Genomic DNA, 25,376 nt, shown 5'->3' with positions numbered 1-25,376 from the left:
TGTCAATGGCTAAAACGAAATGTTCTTGCTTCGTGTTCGCGTGTTGCTCGTGACGTAGTGTGACTCCTTCTAATGATTAAAGAACTTTATTCCCATTAAGAACAGAACATATTCACTTACATGAGAAAACAATATAAACAGTAGGTATCTTATTCGTAGTAGGAACTGCGAATCTATACAAAACAAAGTGGGTAGAAATGAAAAAACCGCGTAAACATTATGATCAACACATGCATTAAGGCGAAGACTAAGCAGAAAACACGCAAACATGGTGTTTTTAGACAAGTTTTGTGGTGAAAGTATAGCATTTCGAACTATGAACACTACTTAATCCTGTTACACATATCCTTAAGTCTTATTTGTAGGTTACTTATGCTTGCTGTTGGTTATAGTTAACACTGCCGAGCCTTTTTGAACTACCACATTTCTTTAAAGTTAAACAAGTTTTTTGGCATGGCGTGACGCATTTTTTTGGTACTTCTCTCAGAAAAGTTATTCTTATAGCTTGTACTTTTTTGTGTAGGTTCATTTATTCAGATAAGTTGTGAATAACGAGCATTGTAAGCATTTAACTGTTTTCCACGCAAGAATTTTGAAAATATTGGCTTTGTTACATAGAACATTGAACTCATATCGCTCAAGGTCGCTGGCATTTAGTGTCGCCTTAAGAGCTACTTAGAGGATACGGCATGGCACGTCGGGGTAAGTATCGTTCGATATAATTTTTTTTTGAATGACACTAAATACGTGTATGTATTTTATATCATGTAGAAGAGTAGGGATAGCATTTAAAGTATATATGTAAAGTAAATATATATGTATATTTCCGTAAGTTTTGAATTAATGAGAGTATACAATAAACATTGAAATTACTTTTTTTTGTGGAATAGGAGGACAAAAGAGCGTACGGGTCACCTGGTGTTAAGTGATCACCGCCGCCCACACTCTCTTGCAACACCAGAGGAATCACAAGAGCGTTGCCGGCCTTTAAGGAAGGTGTAAGCGCTTGTAAGGTACCCATGTCGTATCGTCCCGGAAACACCGCACAAGGAAGCTCATTCCACAGCTTTGTGCCACGAAAGAAGATGTTTACTTTAATATATACGTATATACAGCACCGACGACCTTTTATAGGCGATTATATTATAGAGTCTAGTCATTTTTTGTACGTCAGTGGTATATATACATAAAAGTCAAGCTAATACTGTAGTGCTACGGCGCCTATTTCTGCCGTAAATACATATTGTGATTTGCAAAGGCTTATGTACGTAAGTAAGTCAAAAACGCGAAATAAGGCATTATTTTTACTTGCAGGATATTTTGCATGATAAATTCAAATTGAAATATATTTGCCTTGGCTAGGCCAGTAGGAGGAGTTTATACATACATATACAACGGCGCTTATTTGTTCCGTGAAGAAGTAATCTGTAAACATAACTGTGTTTTGGTCTGAAGGGCGTTGTAGCTGGTGAAATTACTGGGCAAATAAGGCTTAACATCTTGTCTCAAGGTGACGAGCGCAATTGTAGTGCCGCTTAGAATTATTGGATTTTTCCTGAATCCTGAGCTATTAATTATATTACCATCAGCTGAACGTCCATTATTAAATAATATGTTTGAGTTTAGAGGTCCGATACAGTTTGAATGCTCATACGATGATAATAATTGTAATTATAGGCTGCGAACAAATAACTGAGAAGGTCGCTACGTAATTACTTGGTTCGTTTTCCTTATATATTAAATTAGGTATTGTGTTGATGAACTCGGGACCGCAGAGTGTACTCGAGTGAGAAAGATACAGGTCACCTGTTGTTAAGTGATCACCGCCGCCCACACTCTCTTGCAACACCAGAGGAATCACAGGAGCGTTGCCGGCCTTTAAGGAAGGTGTACGCGCTTTTCTTGAAGGTACCCATGTCGTATCGTCCCGGAAACATCGCACAAGGAAGCTCATTCCACAGCTTCGTAGTGCGAGGAAGAAAGCTCCTTGAAAACCGCACTGTGGAGGACCGCCACGCATCCAGATGGTGGGGATGATATCTTCGCTCTTATGTCGATGTGTTAACTATAAAATTCAAAAAAATTTAAAAAGTCGATAATCCGAAGTTGCGTATGTTTTAAAAGAACAACTACATGGGTACCATGTGAAAAAAGTTTCACTCAATAATCTCAAACCATGAAGGTTCTATGTCAATTCGAAGTTCCTTTTACAATTAAACGGCAAATTCAAATTCAAAAACACTTTATTCATGTAGGTCACGTAAATGACACTTATGAATGTTTAAAACATTTTTTCTTATTGAATTTATCGCTACTTCGTAAAGGGTTGAGCTAATGAGAAGAAGCAGCAAGAAACTCACTGCCACTCTTTTAAGTCAAGATTTACATTTTAATTGTTTTACCATTTTTTTCATTTCAATTACAATATATATATATGCAAAGTGACGCAACAAAAATACTCAAATGTCAAAAACTGAAAGGCTTACATGAGTGAGTCAAAAAAAGAAAAAAAAAGTAAATTAATACTTATAAACACAAGAGTTATTGAGTATAGTAGATGCATCAATCCACACATACCGTAAATAAATAGAGGCATTATGTGAGCATTTCATAAAATATACTTATAATAACTTTAACTTTAAAGGAAATAATAATAATAAAAAAAACACATCAAGCAGACCTCCCGGTAACAAGACCATCGAGTCGACCAGCCACCACGAGTAGCACCCTTTCACGAGCATGACGCATGGACCAGCCATCGCTTCATTATTTTTTATTTTAATTACCTCAAGCCAATTGTTTCCTTTGTGGAAATCGAAAAAATAAAACCGACTTCAAAAACTCAAAAGTATAAAATAACTTAATACAGATTTCAATACACCTCTTATGCAAATCTTTAATATTAATAAACTGCTATTATTTGTATGTGCTTCCTATTGATAGGGTTTAAGCCGGTGCTTGCCCGCTTGGGTTTCTTGGTTCTAGACGAAGCTATCCCGCTCGGTCACGTGGTCACTCGTGGCGAGTGTAGGTACCTACTATTACATTTGGCTTGGCACCGACTTCAGTATTATAATCGGTGTTATACATAAAAAAAATACCTCCTCCTTTTCGAAGTCGGTTAAAAATTTGATTTATATAGAATTTTATGAATAATAAACTTAATTTCTGTCTTATTTCTCATTTATTCTACTAACTGATTGCGATTGCCAATGAAGTTTTTACTTCTGGCGTGCGGTATTAAGCACATACTTTTTTTTTATCGGAGGGGCAAGCGTCCAAGAGGCTAACCCGGTGACCTTATAACCTCTGAATACCTAAACATGTGCAATGCAAACAATCTAGTCCACCGACTGAGGTAAGCGAGCGCGCAATACTGATTGCTCATTGGTCATATTAAAATACTTAATGTAATTGGTCACAATAGGCCGTTTACGTTTATACTCCACTTTCATATTGTCAACGTCAAATAATGACATTCCAATCAGTACCAACATTCAGTTATGATAATATAAATAGAATAAAGGGAAACCTGTTAATAATATATTGTTTCAGTTATTATATTTAATTGATTTTTAGTAATTGTAATATCATATAATCACATGCAAAATCTTAGTGACGTCACTTTATTTTGAAGTTGGTAGTTTCGTATTATTAAGTTGGTAGCATGGTAACTTTTAAGGAATTGCTCTCAGCTGTAGTTTTGTTGGAGCAGCCGAAATTGGTGGACGTGCCGGTCACCCGACTGCACTAGTGTTATATATCATTAGTATTACTATGTATACAGTTGTTATTATAGTGAAATTATTGAATAAATAGATATATTATTCTATTCAATTGGATCGTAGAAGTGTTTTTATTATTAAATGCAACCCTATTTGTCGGCAGAAAATAGTGACTTCACGAACGAGCGGCCAACCCGTCACATTTTTCATACAAACGCTCGTTTAGCGTTTTAACGCATCTTTTTAAAAAAAAATACCGATAGGTGCATTGTATCTAAGTTTCTATCGAAGTAGAAAATAAGAGTTTCAACTAAATATCTGCTTTTTGCATAAACTTTACCTGATCTTTGGCCGTTCAATATGTACTCATAATATATTGCAAAAGTAAAGAAAACATTGCGATCTAATTATGTAATAAAACTAGATACTTAATTTTTTAACTAATTTCCCTGTGAAAGTAAAAAAAATGTGGATACTGCAGCTGAGTGCGCGATTCCTCGGTGTCTTAACGCAAGCGCCGGTAGGTCCGTCTGACCGCCGTCCCGCTACACACTCCCGCACCCCTCGTTTAGCGTCTAATCGGTGCGTAGGGTGACCATGTATAGCGTATTTAATTACTTAACTGTCGGTTAAGTTTATTTACGGCCGCTCTCAATATACTATCTACAGATAGAGATAAATCACTACCTTCTACTCTCAGTAATAATCTGAAGCTATCCCAACATACCCGATAAGTCATTCTTATCGCCAGTTCACTGATGCAATTTCCATACAAACTTCTATGTCTGGCAAGCTATACGTCCTGCAATTGACAGACAGCGTGTACGGATAAGATGAGTTACCGTCGATAAGTTTATTGGGACAGAAAATTCAACGACAGTTACGATTTTTTATCTCAAGGAGGCCACAACCGGAGATAGATTGAATATTGGGAATGGCCGTAAGTAGTCAATGACTATTTTTAAAGTTACACTAATGGTATCGGTAAAGGGCTCCTGTTTCCGCAATTAGACCGCTTAGTTGGGTCCATTTTGCGTGCAGTGTTGGCCAGTCATTCCAACCAGCCCAGCTCCTTCCAGAAGTTCAGAACACTCCTGGGGTGTTCGCAGACTTCCTGGAGCGACCTTTTATTTACTAAGGTTTTTCCCCGTTGGTAGGCCACCCCAGCACATTCCAGGATTACGTGAGTGACCGTTTCATCTTCGGTTAGACAGATCCCTGCACCAAGGACTGTCCGTAACGCCGATTGTAAATAGGTGCTTGTTCAGTGATGTTACGTATGTAAGTTACACTAGCTTTACCAAGCCTCTATGAACGTCTCTATGAAGCCTCTATGTCTACTGAACCACAACCAATGGACGAGAATTAAATAAATTTTAATGAACTGAAATATCCCGTGTTTCTTCAATGACTGCTTGATTATTGATAATTCAGGTTTCTAGTTTTATTCACAACGAAGTTGTAGGGGGTCGATAATGGCCCGAACTGCTTCGAGAAAAGGATAGTCAGGCCGTGCAGCTAGTTTTTATATGAAAATAAGGGACCAGTCGAGCAGGACTTACAGCTGATGGTAATTGATACCCCCTGCCCATTGACGACCTGTATAGCCGAGTGGTTAGCGATCCTACCTACTAAGCTAGAGGTCCCGGTAGGTGCAAGCATTTATATGATGAATATGGATGTTTGTTTCCGAGTCATGGATGTTTAAATATATTTATGTATGTTTATATGAATTTATGTATGTTTAAGTAAGTATATTGTATTAAATATATCATTGTCTTGTAACCCATAACACAGGCTATAGATGCTTAACTTGGGGCAAGATAATTTGTGTAAAAAGTGTGTCAATATTATTATTATTATTATTATAATGCAGTGCCGCTCAGGTTTATTGAAAAACCCAAAAACTGAGAGGCACTACAACTGCGCTCGTCACCTTGAGACATAAGATATTAAGTCTCATTGTCCAGTAATTTCACTAGCTACGGTGCCCTTCAGACCGAAACACAGTATTGCACATACACATTGCTGCTTCACGGCAGAAGTAGGCGCCGTTGTGATACCCATAATCTAGCCGGCATCCGGTGCAAAGGAGCCTCCAACTATAAACGTAAATAGTATATATACTAGTCAAAACAAAATAAGCGCCACTTGATTTTTTTGGCCTCGCTAGGGATAATTTATTTTTTATGCATTCTCAAGTAGCTGATACTTTATTGTGGTGTTACCTTATTTGTTTACACACATTTTTTGAGCATTCCACCCGCATAATTGTTTAAAGTGGGTAGTTTTAGATAATTTATTGTAACCACTTGATTCTACCCAATTTTAAGACGGATTTCAACTCAGTCAAATTGACGATTCTCTCAGGAACACTGTAAGTTTTGTTTGACTAGTGGCTGAATTAACATTTTAAAACAAGTTATGCCGAGAATTCGAAGTCATATGGACTTGCCAACCGTCACTAGGGCCGTAAAATTGGTTAAAGAAGGCCATTCGCAGCGTTCTGTGGCGTTGCAGCTGGTTTTTTCCCGGCGAGCGATCCAGAATGCTTGGAATCGTTTTCAAGAGACTGGGAGACTAGCCAGGAGACGGGGATCTGGCAGAGTTCGAGCAACTACAGCACAGGAGGACCGCTACGTGCGCTTGACTGCGCGTAGAGAACGCCGTATAACAGCCTGTTCCTTACAAAACCGTTTGCGGCAGGCGACCGGTACACGTGTTAGAGATCAAAGTATTAGAAATCGTTTACACGAGGACCAGCAGTTCTCCAGGAGACGCGTAGTGCGGATACCATTAACAAGTGCTCATCGTGCAAACCGATTATCATTCGCAAGGCAGCATCTGGCGTGGGATATGAATGATTGGAGGACTGTATTGTTTATGGATGAGTGCAAAGTTAAATGTTTTAGTGATGACCGTCGCATTAGGGTCTGGAGGCGTGAAGGTGAGCGATTTTCTTTTGCTTGCATCCATGAAAGTGACAGATTTGGGGGCCCCAATGTTATGGTATGGGGAGGAATCTCTATGTCAGGCAGAACCGAGCTGGTAATTCTAAACGAAGGCAAAATAACAGCACAAAATTACATCGAGGAGGTCATATGACCCCATATGGTCTCATATGCACACAGAATCGGCGCAAGATTCCACCTGATGCACGATAATGCTCGCGCTCATACAGCTAGGGCCACCAGAGAAGCCCTAGAGGAGGCTGGTATACAGGTTTTGGACCGGCCTGCAAACAGTCCGGATCTATATCCGATTGGACACATGTGGGACTTACTGAAACGCAGTGTTCGAAGCACAAACCAACCCGTGCACAATGAATGACAGCTAATAAACGTTCTGATATCAGCTTGAAACAAATTCCTCAAGAAACAGTGGTACGCCTGGTGGAGAGTGTACCTTCTAGGCTTCAAGAGTGCATTAGTTATCGAGGACGGCATACTTGATATTGAGGAAAGTCATAAACCAACCAACATTTTAGGTCTTTATTTTTTCAGAATTTTTTTTCCTGACTAATTATTTTTGCAAAAATGTTAATTTTTAGAAAAAGTGGAGAAAATTTCTTTTTTTAATGGAATGCAACATTATTTTATGCTGTCTACAATAAAAATCAATCAATTTATCCAATTGAATCATTGATCAACCTTTAAACCTCAAGAATTCATGAGAATACTGTAAAAACGTGGTGGCCTTTATTTTGTTTTGACTAGTATATTTTAGTATATACTCTCGTAATTCTTAGTATATTATAAGTCCCACCAGATACTGTATTTGACGTTGTTTTTACGTTGATATTTAAATCAAAAGATATATTCATTCCAAACACTGCTTCAAACAAAAAAATTGCGACGTGGGATGAATTTAATTAATCATTAATTATCGCTTGTGCAAGAACGTGACTTTTTATTTGAGTAAAAAGTAAGAATAATTATTATCGTGTGAATTAATTAAAGATAATGGACATTGGACCTAAAGACGTTTGTTTTAATAAATTGCATACTTATATATAATTGTCATGGACGAGTAAAAAAAGAAGGACTCCGCGCCGTGATATTAGCAAGTGAAGCACCGTTATGCTAGTGTGTGTGCGGTTACGGGGGATACTAGTTACACAATTTTTTCTCCCTTAAATATATGGCCACAAAATACATATAAAGTATCGTTTTTACACTTTTTCACAACGCACGACGGCATTTTAATAAAAATTTATTGAAACGCAAACTGATCTGTCACAGACGATGACAATTCTCATAATGGCCGCCTATCGGCCTGTAGTAGTGTAACGGCCGTTCCCAATATTCAGTTTATCTCTTACTTGAGATATAAATCGTAACTATCGTTGACTTTTCTGTACCAATAAACTTATCGACGGTACCTCAACTTATCCGTACACGCTGTCTGTCAATGGGACGACGTATAGCTTACCAGCGATAAAAAATTTGTATGGAAATTGCAATTCACACGTCCCAATATAACGGCCGTTCCCAATATATTTTCTACAGAAAAAGATAAATAACTACCTTCTACTGTCAGTAATTAGCTGTCAAGAATCTGAAGCTGTCCAAATATACCCGATAAGTCATTCTTATTGCCTTATATTTACACCCTTAAAGCTATTATGTATGTTATGAAGCCTACTAGAATTAGTTACAAGCAATCCCTTATTTCTAGTGTTATAATAATGAAAATCACTATTAAGAGCAATTATTCAACTGTAAGTCGCATTGTTCATCGCACAATATTATTATTATTACCAGATTATGATGTTCCGGTCCAACCATCTTCGGCGGATTAAATACAAAGCCATTATCCTAATCATTGGATAGGAGGAGCAGGAGAGGAGCACTGTGTGGCCTGTTTTGGGTCACTTCAAGAAATCCTTAGGTTACGACGTCTTGCCTGTGTCATCCGCGAAATAACTCAAAACTAGAACTAACAAACGCTGCAAGTACGATATGGAATAATATGACAACTTCGGCAGTTAAATCACAACTATTTTTGATTATGGGTACCACAACGGCGCCTGTTTCTGCCGTGAGGCAATAATGTGTAAACTGTAATGTGTGTACTGTGTTACGGTCTGAAGGGCGCCGCTGTAGTTAGAAAAAAATACTGGGTAAATTGGACTTAACATCTTATGTCTCAAGGTGACGAGGGCAATTGTAGTGCTACTCAGAATTTTTGAGCTTTTCAAGAATCCTGAGCGGCACTGCATTGTAATTGGCAGAGCGTATCAATTACCATTAGCTGAACGTCTTGCTCGTCTCGTCCCGTATTTTCAACAAAAAAAAAGAAACTTACCGACATACACAAGCGAATCGACCAACAAAAGTGGAGATGGAAAGGGCACACGATGCGAGATAATGGAGGAAAGGAGTTACAGAATGACAGAAAACAGAATACCCAAGAGATGGAAAAAGAAAACGAGGAAAACAGCACGCAAGGTGGGAAGATGAAAGGAAATTGACAGCAGGATTTAAATTGGAGAAGAGTTGCTCAAAACAGAAAAGAGTGGAAATCGTTGGAGGAGGCCTTTTCCAATCGGCACGCCGAACTAAGAGACATTTTATAGTTTATACATAATAGCTTAAGATTATTGGTTTTTCAAATGATAATTCGTTTTTAATACGGAATAAAATGGCTTTATTATTATTTTATTAGTAGGCATTCTTAGACTAAACTAATAAAGAACGTAAATTAAGGAAATGAATAAAATAATATTAATAGTCAGAACATTGGGTCACAGTTATAGTTAATTCATACTTACATTATATTTTACTAAACCAATATTTTGAAAGTAATAGTGTTAGGCTTAGAGTTAAATATATCAAACGTGTTGAAGTCAGGAAAGTCAATTAAATTGTTAAAGACATTTGCAGATCGTATAAAGAATGAGTTATTTCTATAATTAGATGAGTTATGACTAATTTGTAGGGCAATTGGTTGTCTACTTATCCTTAGAAGAACTCTGAGGTTTACGAGTGAAAGGAGATAAGGGGAATCAATTGTAGATTGAGCAATTTTAACTAGAGTAGTTATATCAGCAATCCTCCTTCTTTCTTAGAGAGCTAGTATGTGATGTTTTTTGCACCTTAAGGCTTACTCTTCGTAACCAGAAAACACGCAAACATGTTTTTTTTTTTTTATGGAATAGGAGGACAAACGAGCGTACGGGTCACCTGGTGTTAAGGGATCACCGCCGCCCACACTCTCCTGCAACACCAGAGGAATCACAAGAGCGTTGCCGGCCTTTAAGGAAGGTGTACGCGCTTTTCTTGAAGGTACCCATGTCGTATCGTCCCGGAAACACCGCACAAGGAAGCTCATTTCACAGCTTTGTGGTACGAGGAAGAAAGCTCCTTGAAAACCGCACTGTGGAGGACCGCCACACATCCAGATGGTGGGGATGATATCGTAACTTGTGGCGTGTCGTGCGAAGGTGAAATTCATGGTGAAATCAATGGTGTTTTTAGACAAGTTTTGTGGTGAAAGTATAGCATTTCGAGCTATGAACACTACTTAATCCTGTTACACATATCCTTAAGTCTTATTTGTAGGTTGCTAATGCTTGCTGTTGGATATAGTTAACACTGCCGAGCCTTTTTGAACTACCACATTTCTTTGAAGTTAAGCAAGTTTTTTGGCATGGCGTGACGCATTTTTTTGGTACTTCTCTCAGAAAATTCTTCTTATAGCTTGTACTTTTTTGTGTGGGTTCATTTATTCATATTAGTAGTGAATAACGAGGATTGTAAGCATATAAACTCTTTTCCACGCAAGAATTTTGAAAATATTGGCTTTGTTGCATAGATGGCGGGCCGGCAGCCGTGAACTCATATCGCTCAAGGTCGCTGGCATTTAGTGTCGCCTTAAAGAGAAGTCGTTTGCAAAGGATTTACACTTATCCTGTAGTAATTTTATTATTATTAATTAATAACAAGATTGTTTATATATGTGTAAAATTTGTGTTGACGTTCACACAGACATTAACATTTGAGCCACCAGTGAGGAGAATGTAAAAACGTCATTTTTTTTCTTTGTTCAAATTGAATAGTTACCTGATAATTAAATTACAAAAGTTTATTTTTAAACTTCTTTAAAACTCAGTTGTGTTTGTTAATTTGCTTCAGTTTAAAAGTGCAAAAGCCGATTTAAGTTTTTAAAATAAGAATAGTAAAGCATGAACATTCAATTGTCAATTTTTTTTATGGAATAGGAGGACAAACGAGCGTACGGGTCACCTGGTGTTAAGTGATCACCGCCGCCCACACTCTCTTGCAATACCAGAGGAATCACAACAGCGTTGCCGGTCTTTAATTCTGTTCTGATTCTCTGTTTTAGGTTAGTACCTACCTAATTAGATCATAGTCATACTTGTTATGTAAAACTTAGCTGTATTTAATAATAGTTGATTTTTGTTTATATAGAGAGACCTGTAATTGGCTGTTATATGTACACTAATTTTTAAGACTAATTTGTAATATTTATGCTGTTGGTCTTTTCAATAAATAAATAAAATAAAACTCCGTTTAAGATGAATCAAATTCTGTCATGCTTTAACAAGAAAATAAGTAATGGTCTTATATATGTGTATCAGTAACAGGTATCCGGAACAATGGCCGACGACCTCCAACCGACCTTGTGTACCTTTCACTTAACGACGAATCGACCTACAATAAGGGACTACGCGCACTTATTCAGCTCCATTCGCGTTTCGCTGAACGATTTTGGTCAAACTTATACAGCTCTGCTTCTATCAGCCGCGTACGGCGTCGTAAGAATGAGAATAATAACTTTATCTACACCCATGCTTTAAATCCTCTATTAAAGATTCTGAAACAGTTAGCTTATTGCCAACATTATTAAAACACCCAATGTTCTAATAACCATTACATCACCCAAACGAGTGTTGTAATGTTGTACTGAATTTCGTAACAACACTCCTTTGTTTTTTTTTCGATCCCTCCATGCGCAAAGAGTTTCAACATACAGCCACATACTTATTGCTCGATGCGTGGTATCTGTATGAATTTCAAAAAAAGAACATTTTCGTTTACGCGCGCTCCACACTCTCAGAACGTCGCGCGCCGTAAAAAAAAGTAGGTTATTCGAATCCCCGCCATTTTTCTTCGATATTTTTATTGTTTTGTTTACAAAAAATGAGCGATTCATTTTAAACGCTGCAAAAGAACATTATATTCGAGTGAATTTTAATTATTGCACTATACAAAATGTAAATTACTACTAAAATAAATAATTTTTTCATTAATACTTAGTTTATTTGTATATAATCAGTAATGAATGATATTAGGTAAGTAAGCTTACTGTTCCAGAATCTTTTAGAGGATTCATATTCTGGGTGTAGATAAAGTCTTGTATGCAACTGTTGATAATTAGGTATTAAAACACTCATGTGATACTATAAACACCACATTCGCGTTTTTAATACCCCTTATTACACAACAGTTGCATAAATAACTATTAAATCACGTCTGCACTCTTTAATCTTTGCGTGCATAATGATTACGTCAAATCAATGCAGGAACAATACAGGTCGCAACTTGTCGACAAGGAATCGCGAACCATCCCTGTAAAGAGCTGTTCTGCCGCATTCGACGGCGAACAGCGCTGTACGCGTCGGAACAGCGCCGAACGCTCTCTATAGCATTCGCATTATAAAAACACATTTATCTTCATTTTATTCTGGTTTGCCGCGAAAGCAGAATGGACGCGGAATGCTGATTCGACGCGTACACGTCTCCATATAAAGTTGTTGTTTTCTATGGACAAAAGCTGTAAAGAGCTGGATAAGTGCGCGTAGTTCCTAAGTGGTTGTAATAACGAATTACGCATTATATCACACGATAATAATATATATAAACTGCTTATTATTTATTCTAAATAACTTCAGAAACAAATTAGTATTGACGTTTTGCGTATACTTAGTCTGAGATTTTTTTTATGGAAATAAGGGACGAGACGAGTAGGACGTTCAGCTGATGTTAACGTATACGCTCTGTCCATTACAATGCAGTTATTGTAAAAGCAAAAATTCTGAGCGGCACTACTATGGCGCTCGTCACTATGAGACATAAGATGTTAAGTCTCATTTGCCCAGTAATTTTACTAGCTACGGCGCCCTTCAGACCGAAACACGGTAATGTTTACACATTACTGCTTCACGGCAGAAATTAGCGCCGTTGTGGTACCCATAATCTAGCCGGCTTCCTGTGCAAAGGAGCCTACCACTGGATACTTAAGCTCTCAAAAGAAGTGGACATAGATACATTTCATTAATGTTACACAATTCTGTTATCTTATGGAATTACGCAAAAACTATAATTTGTAGTTAGTGAAATAACTGGGCAAATGAGACTTAACATCTTATGTCTCAAGGTGACGAGCGCAGATGTAGCGCCGCTCAGAATTTTTGGGTCTTTCAAGAATCCTGAGCGTCACTGCATTGTAATGGGTAGGCAGTATCAATTACCATCAGCTGAACGTCCTGCTCGTCTCGTCCCTTATTTTCATAAAATTATCATTGTTCTCAAACAAAAATCACCAAAAAATCTCAGTATGTCATATAGACATGTCTAATAAATTCATATCTATCTTATAACTACATATTATAACACAAATTCTTCCGTCACGTCTGTTTTCTGTCTGTTCGCGATATACTCAAAAAACATGGAGTATTGCTGTCATCTCTGGTCTGGCGCACCCCAGTATCAGCTCGATCCATTTGACCGCGTGCAACGTAGAGCAGCTCAAATTGTCGGGGACCCAGTGCACTGTGAACGGCTGGATCACTTGGCGTTGCGTAGAGACGTCGCTTCATTGTGTGTCTTCTACCGCATTTATCACGGGGAATGTTCCGAAGAGCTGTTTAACCTGATTCCTGCCGCCGAATTCCACCTTCGCACGACACGCTACAAGTTAGGATATCATCCCCACCATCTGAATGTGTTACGGTCCTCCACACTACGGTTTTCAAAGAGCTTTCTTCCACGTACCACAAAGCTGTGGAATGATCTTCCTTGTGCGGTGTTTCCGGGACGATACGACTTGGGTACCTTCAAAAAAAGCGCGTACACCTTCCTTATAGGCCGACAACACTCCTGTGATTCCTCTGGTGTTGCAAGAGATTGTGGGCGGCATTGATCACTTAAGAACAGGTGACCCGTACGCCCGTTTGTCCTCTTATTTCATAAAATAAATAAAAAACAGTGGGAGCCTGCTAGATTATGGGTACCACAACGTAAGCATTATTGTGTTTCGGTCAGAAGGGCGCCGTAGCTCTAAATTACTGGGCAAATGAGACTTAACATCTTATGTCTCAAGGAGAAGAGCGAGTTAGATTATTAGGCTTACTGCAACCATTACAACAAAGGCAGTTGTGGTGCCGCTCAGAATTATTGGGTTTTCTAGAATCCTGAGCGGCGCTGCATTGTAATGGGCAGGGTGTGTTAAAAACCATCGGTAACGTTCCTGCTTCGTGTTCACAAGTGGATAGCGTGGTTCTGGAGGAAGGTTTTAGTCATAGATCCAAGTAGATAACGCAAATCCCTCCGTCTGTATGAAAACCAGGGGTGCCCTTTTTTGTATCTACTGTGACGTCGTTAAAAATGCCAGTGCATCGAGCCCAACGTTCAGCCCCTCACCTCATCATTAGTTGACGTTTTCAGTACATCAATAGTCGGTATTGCTTATTACTAAAATCGGCAGTATTATAGTATTACAAATCATAATAAAAAGTAAAATTAAAGCGTCAAATTGATCCTCTTTTTGCCCTCTTTTTGACTCGCGAGGTACACACACTCGCGGCATCTATTTGGATCCACGTCTGCGGTTTGAGTATACAATTTGTTAAGGTTTTATATAATTATTTGTATAAATTAACGATATTTATTGGAGGTGCCCGAAAAAATAAGCCGCCTGGGAGCTTTCAACGAAAACTTTGTCTAAACTCTTTGAGATTTAACAAAATAATAACAATAATAAATTCTTTATTGCCATACAAATCATTACAAATATAAAATAAACAATTAGGATACGCGATGAAACAAAAGGCAAAAGGAAAAGGCTCGGCTTCACCTGACATGGAATCATGGATTTATGTTTCCATGCACCGCTGTTTTTCAGCCATCCCCTCCTCCCTAAGGTGTTGAGCGGGAGTGGATGTATTGTGGCTCCCCGATTACTTACTTAAGCTATCTTTTTTTATAAAATGTAATATTTAAAAAAGAAGAAAACGAAATTAGAAAGGATAGACAACACTATAAAAAGATTAAAATGGCGATGGGCAGGTCACACCTTGAGTAGCAATATTGATAAATGGACAAAAAATATTATAGACTGGTATCCAAGACAAGGAAAAAGAAATCAAGGAAGACAACACATTTGATGGGAAGATGATTTTAATAAAGTGGCTGGACCAACGTGGAGACGATCTGCTCTGGACAGATCACAATGGAAATTTCTGGAGGAGGCCTATGTCGGAAGACAAGCGAACGATGTAGAAGATTAAGAATATCACTTATATTAGAATATTACTTAGATAAGAATATTACTTAGTTTACAATATTATTTAGATTAGATTAGACTATATATATTGTATGAATCTTACATTGTTTGCAATAAAGGCTTATTCATTCAATATTAGAAAAAAAGTGATTATCCTTGCAAGTGTATGTAAGTGTGTGTGTGTAATATATGTTGGAATTGTGTATCTTATAAATAGGTGTACAGAAAAGGCATATCTCTTAAGGATGTCACACTATAATATCTATTTTTAATACTTAAAAAAAGGCAATTATAAATTGGTAAGAAATGTAAAAGGTGTTTACACAAATACGATATAAATCCTTATCATTTTATTACTAGATACATATTAATATTATAAAATCATTCAGAAATAAGTTTTTGTTTCATTTTTAACTCATTAACTTTGATTTCACATTACCGATGGCTTTAAACTACATTATTCCCGAACACTTATATTTTTTTATTGTCAATTGAGAGAACAACAGCGTTTGTCGGGTTAACTAATGTGTTATATGAAACTCTCGTGTCCCGGTGTTTGTTAGCAATCTCCTCCGAAATGGCCAACATCTATTTTTCATAACCCTTAAATGATAAGGGTGACCCATCCCTTAACATTTTTTTGACAATTTTTTTTATTTTTATTTTATTGTGATTCAGCATTAAAAAATACATACAACTTTAAATTTTCACACGTCTACGATCAACACATATTTTTGTATCGCGATTTTTATATTATTCTGTTCCATCCACAGATCCGCAATAGGGTTGCAAGATGGCAATCGAATACAATAATTGCAGTCCGATATATTTTGTAGGTCTGAGAATCGGTGGCACCAAAATTTTAATAATTGTTTTTTTTTTAATATGTTATATGGCATTACGCTTGCTGGGTCAGCTAGTAATATAATATACTAGCTGACCCGGCAAACGTTGTTTTGCCATATAAAGTATAATTCACGCGATAGTTTTGTAAGTAATAAAATATTGCCTATATTATAGCCTGTACATCATTTTGTTCTATTGTCAATAGTTTTTGCAGCGCACGCAAAAATAGGTTTTCGATTTTACACCTTGTGTTACAAAAATAGCAATTTTATTACGGATCCCTAATTTTGAAAAAAGAAACATAGCCTATAGCCTTCCTCGATAAAAGGACTACCCAACACTGAAAGAATCATTCAATACGGACCAGTAGTACCAGAGATTAGCGCGTTCAAACAAACAAACAAACAAACACTGCAGCTTTATAATATTAGTATAGATAAGAGATTTCCACCTATATATTGACTCATCAGGATATCTCTGGAACCATAAGGCGTAGATACTTTTTTGAAAGAAAGAGAAATTTGGTAGTAATATTCCTTTCGGCGCCTATTTTACGCCTTGGGAGGAGGAAAAAAAAAGGTGGGCCTGCAAGTTTTTTTTTTATTATGAACAGAACAACGTGTGTCGGGTCAGCTAGTTTAATATAAATAGAAACGAAATTCAAATTGTTGCAGAACTTCAAAATTCTCACGAATATTCAATTAAATAAATAATATTTTTGCGCTGAAAATGTTAAAGGTTTACAAAATGAATTTTTAACGATCATTACTTCGTTAGTTAGTAATTACGTGTAATTTATTTATATAATGACGATGATTATCTATTGTTCGGTTAGTAGAATAAATTATACAGCGCCATAGATTTTGTTTTCAAGAACTTCAGGGTTACAAAGAGAACTAACTAAAATTTGGAATAATTTTTAAATTCAAGATGGCCGAAGCTGAAAATTTTGTTTTCAACAATATGGATTATCTATACTAATATATAAAGCTGCAGTGTTTGTTTGTTTGTTTGTTTGAACGCGCTAATCTCTGGTACTACTGGTCCGATTTGAATGATTCTTTCAGTGTTGGGTAGTCCATTTATCGAGGAAGGCTATAGGCTATGTTTTTTTTTTTTCAAAATTAGGGATCCGTAATAAAATTGCTATTTTGTAACACAAGGTTTAAAATCGAAAACCTATTTTTGCGTGCGCTGCAAAAACTATTGACAATAGAACAAAATGATGTACAGGCTATAATATAGGCAATATTTTATTACTTATAAAACTATCGCGTGAATTATACTTTATATGGCAAAACAACGTTTGCCGGGTTAGCTAGTATAAATATAGTAAATAAAATTTGAAAACCAAATTTTATAAACGATGCTCCCGCATCACGAACCCACGACCTCCGGCGTTCTGTGCCGGTGCTTTATCCTTTAACCAACTGAGCTAACCGTTGGTTGAGCAGATTATCAACTGTAAAGTAGATCCTGTAGATGAAGCCACAACCTGAGAGTTGAACAAAACAAACAAGATTTTATAACGAGGCGTTACTCGAACGGTTAGCTAAGTTGGTTAGAGCACCGGCACGGAACGCCACAGGTCGTGGGTTCGAGTCCCGCATCGTTCATAAAATTTTGTATTTCAAATTTTATTTGTGTATTAATCCTAGAAGTGAGGGTTATCACTTTAAAATATTACATATTGTTTAATATGGATTATGTTTCCAAGTTACTTGGGGTGGTATATAACGAATTATTTTTAGCAGTTGACAAGGAGGCACGATACGTGGTTAACGCGAACGAACTCACGGGAAATGCTAGTATATATCCTTCACTACTCCTAAATTCCATCATCAGATTCTTTCATCAGGTGGCCCTGTGCTTTCACGGGACATAAAAAGAATAGGCAAGTCCCAGATCCAAGGGTGTCGTAAGGGGCGACTAAGGGCATTAACCAGTTAAAGGCTATTAATAATCTGGCCGGCTAGATAATAGGTACATCAATGGCGCCTTTTACGTCCGTGAAGCAGTAATGTGTAAGCATTATTGTGTTTCCGTCTGAAGGGCGCCGTAGCTAGTGAAATAACTGGGCAAATGAGACTTAACATCTTATGTCTCAAGGTGACGAGCGCAGTTGTAGTATCGCTCAGAATTTTTGAATCCTGAGCGGCACTGCATTGTAATGGACAGGGCATGAACGCCCTGAAAAAAAGGGTACAGTCTTGAAGAATGCTGGCATTTCAATTGAATTTCAAACCAAGAAACTAACAACAAGGCGGACGGGGAGTCCGAGATAAAAACACATAAAAAAAACCACAACTTTATAAACTCCTTATTGAAGTTTGTTAAACAAACGACCACCTGACAATTACCATATAAAATCTCATCGTCGAATAATATTTTTGAGTAATGGCCGGTACAGACCGGTGAAACGTAGCATGTAATAAGAATTTGCCGTCTTGAAAGCTGGTGTGTCTCACTCTGTGGTTTGCATTGGTTTTCTAGCATAATAGGCACAGTAGAGCTTACTAGTTGCAATTGAGCTTAAGTCCAAAGAACTAATTTTTTAATAACTTTTTTTTAAATAACTTTTGCTCTTAATAGTGATATTCATTATTATAACACTAGAAATAAGGGATTGCTTGTAACTAATTCTAGTAGGATCCATAAGATACATAATAGTTTTAAGGGTAAATGTATACACTTCTATAATAAAGTTGCAGCCACTGTTCAGGCATTATCTATAAATAAATTTAAATCTTTTTTTAAAAAATGGCTCCGTCGTAAATCCTACTACTCCACAGCTGAATATCTATGTGATCGGATAGCCTGGAACTAGATTATGATTGTTTTATAGCGATAGAAATGACTGTACAATGTTGTATATTTTTATTAAAAAGAGCGCAAAAAAAAGAATGCTGGGAGTGTTTCTTGCACCGCTTCTTGTCTCTCATAGCGCCATTTGTTTCCGAAGCGGTAGTAGTATCTAGTATATTAGAAATGACATCAAAAAGAATTCTAAAGGAATCAATTTTGAGAAAATAAATGCCTTTTATGCCTTTTTACTAGGTTTTGAAGTCTAAATATTGAGCAAATTTATTTTTAAAGCGACATCCCTCACTTTTGGGATCACTTTTAAAATAAACAAATTGTTTAGATTTAAAAGAGCGATATATCTAGTCAAATTCCTAATATGCAATTATTGGGGTTGAGCAGGTCATTAACCACCTGAGCCACAACCTGAGAGTTGAATAAGACATATAGTAGGGGAGCCCAAGCGGGGATTTCGGGATTTACTAAAGCGCGGCAGATTAATATACAGGGGGATACTTTGTACCCGGTTAAGTACCTCCACCAAACATGAGGCCCATATATAAGGCCGCCCGTGAAGGATACAGGCTCAGATAAGTAAAAAAATATTGACCATCAGAAATTCTCGAGCGCGTCAGATTAAGGTAGTGTGAGTTAATTACATCCAAAAAAGTGTATATTCCACTAATATGACAATTTGAGATTGACGTACAGAAAGGGGAGGACAGCAAAGTTGTAAAAAAACGTCATCTCGACATTCTCGAGCGTAGCTAATTTTTTTTTTATTTTGAAGGAAATAATTTAAGAATAATGAAAAATATATAATCTGACGATTTTCGCAACCCGAAATAACAAAAAATCGTCGATAAAGTTAAATGCGTGCAGCTGCGTGATGCCTACATTTCCTTCTCCACGTTTCTATTCCTCTCTCACTCTTTCTCTATCTATTACTCTCTCACTGTCCCCACTCTGGTTTCTGCTGTCATGACGCCATCACAGCTGATCATAAAGAGCTATTTTAATACCATGCGTTACTTGAACGGTTCGCTCGGAAGGAACCCCAGAGGTCGCGGGTTCGAAACCCGCATAATTCATAAATTTTGGTTACAAATTTAATTTTTATAGCAAATATTAAGTTAAACTTCTGTACTATATATATCTTTATCCTGTGGTGAAAGGTAACTCTTTGTAATAAAATTTCTAATATTTTGAAAGACCTGCGCCTGCGAACGCGCTCCGTATGAGCAGAATAAACCCGCTCAAAGCGACACGTGAGTTGTTGGTTTTTCGAAACACAAAGTACGAAGGGCGCCCTGTGCTTAATACTCCCGCGCCGGCGTGGACGCGTTATGTTAAGAGAATTCATATGGCAAAACATAAATTTAATTTAGTTTCATATTAATGATGGTGCGGCACTAAGTGATCGAGCGCAGTTATGTCCAGAATTTTGTGTTCTCAGACCACTGATGCTTCGTTCGTTCAAATGCTCGATTCACTACACTTCATGTTACGTTACACCAGTCTGCACGCACCATAAGCGCCGACTTATTTGAGTTGTGTTCAAATACGGCAGAGGTCAAAAGGTCAGGGCGTGCCTCAATCGATTGTGTAACCATTTTGTAGGTTATAAGTTGTATGGCCGGGCTTTCCAGGTCTCCTTATCTGCTAACGCCAATTTATACATTCAATCGCAAACGTAAATTGGCGAACTTGGATTGTAATACAATTCTATTAAATTCATTGCTATTGGAAAAAGAGGACAAACGAGCGTATCTGATCATAAGTGATCACCGCCGCCCACATTTTCTTGCAACACTAGAGGAATCACAGGAGCGTTGCTGGCCTTTAAGGAAGGTGAGCGCGCTTTTTTTGAAGGTACCCATGTCGTATCCCGGAAACACCGCACAAGGAAGCTCATTCCACAGCATTGTAGTACGTGGAAGAAAGTTCCTTGAAAATCGCACATTTAGATGGTCACGATGATATCCTAATTTGAGGCGTGTCGTACGAAGGTGAAATTCGGCGGCAGGAATCTTTCATGAAGTCCCAATCGACCAACAGATAAAACGCCGCAAATTCACTCGATAGGCGACATACTCTACACTCCGGAGGAACCCAATCATATATACCGAAGCAAGCCCTAGACTGGAACCATCAAGGAAAACGCTGGCCGTCCAAAGCAAACCTGGCAGCGGACTATCATTGACGAAGCGAAAGACATCAAGAATTACCTTAAGTGAAATCAAGAAAGTTGTTAGGACCGACCGCGATGGAGATGCACTGTGGATACCCTCTGCCCCAGCTAGGGTATACAGGAACTAACATGAATGATGATATTATGACCGCAGCTGTGTCTTATCAACCGGCGTGAAGTACCCACACAATACATCATCAAACCCATGCCAACATACTTCAGTTAATTGAATAGTTTTCAATTAAAAACACAATGGTAACTATTACTAATTAATGAGGTGATTATAGTTAGCTTTAAGTAAGTATAAGTAAGCGTCCTAATTAGGCCGAAATGATCGATTTAGAAGGAGTTTGGGCCTAATTTAATAATGAATTGTACCTACTCCGTTTGGATGTGTTGTATTCATAATAATGAACTAAAGGCCTAACGGCCTTCCCAATGTACTATCTACAAACCGAGATAAATTACTACCTTCTACTGTCAGTAATTTGCTGTCAATAATATGAAGCTGTCCCAATATACCCGATTTGTCATTCTTATCGCCTTATATTGGGACCCGTGAATTGCAAAAACTTCTATCGCTGGTAAGCTATACGTCCTCCAATTGACAGACAGCGTGTACGGATAAAGTGAGTTACCGTCGATAAGTTTATTGGGACAGAAAAGTCAACGATAGTTACGATTTTTATCTCAAGTAGGCCACAACCGGAGATAGACTGAATATTGGCAACGGCCGTTAATTGACTTTGAATACCGAAAATTCACTCTATTTTTTCTCTAAATTAATAATAGGGCGTTAAAGTATGAAATAGCAGTATAATTGTAATAGGTACTTCGAATTGACATAGAACCTTCATGGTTTGAGATTATTGAGTGAAACTTTTTTCACATGGTACCTATGTAGCTGTTCTTTTCAAAAATGTGCATTATTCGATTATCAACTTTCTGTTGCTTTTTTATTCAGCTTAGACAAGAAAGATGGATACTTCGAAAATTCGAGTAATTTTGACATCGAGAATTTCATACTTTAACCCCTAATATTTGGGACGAGAAGATTTGTCGAATCCGAGTTGGATTCGAAAAGCGACCTCTTCTGTGACCTCGACCTTGGGCTATATGGCTCGTCAAATTGTTTAATGTAATACTAAGCTAATAAAGTAAATATTTACATCATAGACCTTATTCGAATCATATTTATTTGCATTGACGTGTGACGTCATTGAACCTAATGCTATCGAACAGGCAAACAACAACAAAATATGTGGTATTCGATTGTCCTGTTCAGATACGAACTTGTTTACCGTTACTTATGCCCAGTTCACACTTTTCCAGCCCAGTAATCCAGTGAGCAGGGGCGTGCATATGATAAAGGCATAAAAGAGAAGAAGCGGCGCAAGAAATTCTCCCAGCATACTTTTTTTGCGCTCTTTTCAATAAAAATATACAATATTGTACAGTCATTTCTATCGCTATAAAATAATCACAATCTAGTCCCCGGCTGTCCCATCATTTAGATATTCAGCAGTGGAGTAATAGGATTTCCGACGGAGCCATTTTTTTTATAAAACATTTAAATTTATTTATAGATAATGCCTGAACAGTGGCTGGGACTTTATTATAGAAGTGTATACATTTACCCTTAAAGCTATTATGTATCTTATGAAGCCTAATAGAATTAGTTACAAGCAATCCTTTATTTCTAGTGTTATAATAATGAAAATCACTATTAGGAGCAAAAAGGCTAATCACTATTAGGCAATAAGGCAGTGCCTAACTCATTCTGGGTCGAACTAGTAGTAGTTGAGATTTGGAATATGCAGATTGCCTACTATAGGTATAGCGGTTCTTTATTTCGGTTAATTATTACGAGGTAGACACTGCATAAGTGCCTATATGATATGCACGCCCCTGGTTGTGGGGGCGATAGGTAATACATCTATATAGCCGACGATACAGACAACCTGTATAGCCGAGTGGTTAGCGATCCTACCTACTAAGCTAGAGGTCCCGAGTTCGAATCCCGGTAGTTGCAAGCATTTATATGATGAATATGGCTGTTGCTGGAAAAACTAAATCAAACTACTATGAAACAAATTTGCAATTTTTATTTGCCATAAGAAAGACCCTTATTAAATATTTTTCACACTGCAACTCTTTTATTTAACTATTTCAGATGATTTTCTTTATTATAAACTATTTACCAGTGGGAGGCTCCTTTGCACAGGATGCCGGCTAGATTATGGGTGCCACAACGGCGCCTATTTCTGCCGTGAAGCAGTAATGGGTAAGAATTACTATGTTTTGGTCTGAAGGGCGCCGTAGCTAGTGAAATTACTGGGCAAATGAGACTTAACATCTTGTCTCAAGGTGACAAGCGCAGTTGTAGTGCCTCTCAGAATTTTGGGGGTTTCAAGAATCCTGAGCGGCACTGCATTGTAATGGGCAGGGCGTATCAATTACCATCAGCTGAACGTCCTGCTCGTCTTGTCCCTTATTTTCATAAAAAAAAATATATCATCAATGTATTAATAAAGTTATAAATTATATATCATATATATTATATACTAATAAATTAACACCTAAAAAATATTTTTTATATTTTATGTGCAATAAGTTATTTATAGAATGTTATTGAGTTAAATATTAAACAATTATTAATGTTAATTGTAATAAATATATTAGAAAAATATATATGCATGTAAAATATTAACTTAAAAAGTTGATTTAATAAAATATAATGCAATAATTTAATGAATTTTCGAATAAATGATGTTTCATATCACAAATACTTATATTAATTTAATTGTACAACATAATTTGTGGTAAAAAATAAAGTAAGTTTTTATTTTTATTATTACTTTCAACACTTTTCATTCGTAATGACAACTATTCCGAAATTATTATCAAAATTAAAAAAAAAAAACTGGCATTTTAGTCTTATCAAGTTTACTCAAGAAAAACATTCGAAATTCAAATTACAGTCAAATAAAGAAATACCTACATGAAGCGGTCATTCGCAAAATTATTATACAATTAATCTTCCGTGTTCTCAGCTCTATGTCATTTAAATACTTTTATCATATTGGCATCAATGTACCTAACGAGAGTTCGTTGATTTTTTCACATACCAAATACGAAAATGATTCGAAATTCAAATTCCAGTCGAATGTCAAATGCAAAGAGGTTCAAGTACTTATCTATATGTTCTCAGCTCTGTCATTTTAATACTTTTATCACATTTGCGTCAATTTAAGGAGACTTCGTTGAATTTTCCCCACACCAAAAGAGGATGATGTGCCAAAATAAGTTAATACTAATTCATAATAAATACTTCGCAAGATTAGTATTCGTTTTTCTAGTCACCCATTTATAAAGTACCTACGTACTGCCCCATTGAACTTTGCCTTAGCCGAACCGGTTGGAACGTACCGCAAATCAAATATCTACTGAAATTACGCAAATCATTAACATTCAAAATAAAAAGGTTAAGTATTTATTCAAATACAATCAGGGCAGTAATTAATTCATACTATATACGTTGTGCGGTTAACTACTTTTGAATCGGCAATGTCTCACAAGTACGTAATACAATCAGAATTATGGCACTCACATATAAATCGCTGCGGCGTTATCACAAATCCAAGTTATAAAATAATGATTAACACTCGCGTATGAGACAACACGTCCGCACCCCGCGGAGTCTTGCGTTCGACTGACGGTCGCGATCGGCGTTGGCCGCGAGTCGCGACGCTGATATGACACGCAAAACTGCGTTTGCGCATAAATTTGTGTCGATTAGCGGTGCACAAGTCTTTACGGTACTGTATTATGATACGACAGGTGGCAGAACATGCTTTGAATCTTATCTGGCGAGCCTGTTGATGCGAGCAGTACAATACGTACCCAGGTGTAGGTATTAAGCGACGGTTTGTAGGTTCTATAATATATCAACGTCTAAGACCAGGATTTTTGGTAGAAGTCAAATACTAGTAGGTATTTGATAAGCCCTCACGAGTTGCATGTCCTGACTGAATCCAGCCTTTGCAATTTTTGCCATGACGTCAATGAAGACCTAATACACGTTTTTGGAGAGTGAGGCCACTGCTACCCTGAGAACGGGGTTTTTTGTTAGGTAATATAAATACTTATCTAAGTGTTAAAGCGCTGGACGTAGAAAATCATGGCTTGGAAAGATCCGGGATTGGACAAATGGAAGACCTGGTTCGTTTGGCACAAAACAGGAGAAGCTCGTTGAGCATTAGGCTAATCTCTAGGAGTTCAGC

The 25,376-nt window shown here is 37.2% G+C and overlaps 1 protein-coding gene across 2 annotated transcripts in view; it reads right to left on the bottom strand.

Annotated features, from left to right (window-relative positions):
• Window positions 1-25,376, bottom strand: part of LOC126973453 (ATP-citrate synthase) — a 96,202-nt gene that overhangs the window by 52,168 nt on the left and 18,658 nt on the right. The window contains exon 1 of one of the 2 annotated variants that reach the window (XM_050820716.1): window positions 24,704-24,845. The exons of the other annotated variant lie outside the window; for it this stretch is intronic. The gene's annotated coding sequence lies outside the window, so the exon portion shown is untranslated. Of the gene's footprint in view, window positions 1-24,703; window positions 24,846-25,376 lie in introns of those variants that run through there. 2 annotated transcript variants of the gene reach the window in all.

This window comes from Leptidea sinapis, chromosome 29 (assembly GCF_905404315.1).
Source record: "Leptidea sinapis chromosome 29, ilLepSina1.1, whole genome shotgun sequence".
Taxonomy (NCBI): domain Eukaryota; kingdom Metazoa; phylum Arthropoda; class Insecta; order Lepidoptera; family Pieridae; genus Leptidea; species Leptidea sinapis.
Note: the sequence above shows the minus strand (reverse complement) of the source record. Positions and strands in the feature narration are given on the sequence as shown.